Source organism: Salvelinus sp. IW2-2015, unplaced genomic scaffold, assembly GCF_002910315.2.
Source record: "Salvelinus sp. IW2-2015 unplaced genomic scaffold, ASM291031v2 Un_scaffold3466, whole genome shotgun sequence".
Classification (NCBI taxonomy): Eukaryota; Metazoa; Chordata; class Actinopteri; order Salmoniformes; family Salmonidae; genus Salvelinus; species Salvelinus sp. IW2-2015.
In genome coordinates, this window is record NW_019944746.1 from 44789 (window position 1) to 46667 (window position 1879).

Below are 1879 nucleotides of genomic sequence, written 5' to 3' on the forward strand. Positions count from 1 at the left end.
TTCTCTTACGATAAGTACCATGGGATCTTTAGTGACCACAATGAGTCAGGACAATTGTTTAGTGTTCCACCCGAAAGACAGCTCCCTACACAGGGCAATGTCCCCAATCAGTGCCCTGGTGCACTGGGATATGAATATAAAAATTAGACTAGAGGACAAGGTGCATCCTACTGGCCCTCCAACACCATTTCCAGCAGCATCTGGTGTCTCATCCAGGCACCAACCCTGATTAGCTTTAGAGGCAAGCCAGCAGTGAGATGCAGGGTGATATGCTGCTTGGCAATTCATAATGTCACAAACTGACATTAGAGTTTCAGATGTAGAATAACAGTAATCACTATCAACAAAAGTGTCCTTTTCCCTCCTTTCCTCAGGCATGGAGGAGAAATTCTGTGATGCTAGACAGAACATGTCATGTCACGGAGCTCTGGGAGAAACGGTCTTTCAGCTGATGAATAATGCCACAGGGTCTGAACTAATATTCAAAAAAGACCCCACTGGTGCTAGTTTAAGGATATTCAGAATGAAAAACAACACAGTGAGATTCCATGACTCCATTAAAGCTAGATCAGTGTTCTTTATCAACAACGGGACATTTAAGATATCTAACACAGAAAAGAGTGAATCTGGTGAATATGTCTTAGAAATCTATGATTCACATGGAACACGATTGAGCACCGGAGGAGTACAACTGATAATTGGAGGTGAGGAGCTAAAAGCTCATATCTCTTTGCCAAATAAGAATCTTCCAAAGAAGCTAAAGGCTTCTTGAATGTTGACATGCATTTGTCAGGGACTGTGTCAAACATGGACGAATGATACATATATGATCAAATGGTTTTTCGGGTGTAAAATGCTCCTTTGACAGCTTACATACATTAACCCTAATGCTTCGCCCCCATTTCTCTCCACCTTATCATGCAGGAGGATCTTATGGGACTGTCATAGGGTCACTAGTAGCTGTGGTCCTGGTCCTAACCGTGGTGATGGGAGCTTACTGTATTCACAAGAAGACACCTTCACAGGCTCCAGGTCAGTGCTGTGACAGATCTAACAAACAAAGATTACTTCCGAGGCCGACAGAAATGGCCGCCTCGCTTCGCGTTCCAAGGAAACTATGCAGTATTTAATTTTTTTCGCGCGAATCTGAAAGCGCGAACCACTGCTTTTAACCAGGGCAAGGTGACCAGAAACATGACCGAATACAAACAGTGTAGCTATTCCCTCCGCAAGGCAATCAAACAAGCTAAGCGTCAGTATAGAGACAAAGTAGAGTTGCAATTCAACGGCTCAGACACAAGAGGTATGTGGCAGGGTCTACAGTCAATCACGGATTACAAAAAGAAAACCAGCCCCGTTGTGGACCAGGATGTCTTGCTCCCAGACAGAATAAATAACTTCTTTGCACGCTTTGACGACAATACAGTGCCACTGACACGGCCCGCTACCAAAACCTGCGGACTCTCCTTCACTGCAGCCGACGTGAGTAAAACATTTAAACGTGTTAAACCCTCGCAAGGCTGCAGGCCCAGACTGCATCCCCAGCCGCGTCCTCAGAGCATGCACAGACCAGCTGGCTGGTGTGTTTACGGACATATTCAATCAATCCTTATACCAGTCTGCTGTTCCCACATGCTTCAAGAGGGCCACGATTGTTCCTGTTCCCAAGAAAGCTAAGGTAACTGAGCTAAACGACTACCGCCCCGTAGCACTCACATCCGTCATCATGAAGTACCTTGAGAGACCCTACCTGACACCCTAGACCCACTCCAATTTGCTTACCGTCCCATGAGGTCCACAGACGACGCAATCGCAACCACACTGCACACTGCCCTAACCCATCTGGACAAGAGGAATACCTATGTGAGAATGCTGTTCA

General features: G+C 45.9%; 1 long non-coding RNA gene across 1 annotated transcript in view; it reads left to right on the forward strand.

Annotated features, from left to right (window-relative positions):
- The first annotated feature begins 446 nt into the window (after nucleotides 1–446).
- Nucleotides 447–1879, forward strand: part of LOC139025880 (uncharacterized) — a 7831-nt gene continuing 6398 nt past the window's right edge. The window contains exons 1-2 of the long non-coding RNA XR_011477549.1: nucleotides 447–704; nucleotides 925–1032. This is a non-coding gene — a long non-coding RNA (uncharacterized lncRNA). The remainder of the gene's footprint in view (nucleotides 705–924; nucleotides 1033–1879) is intronic.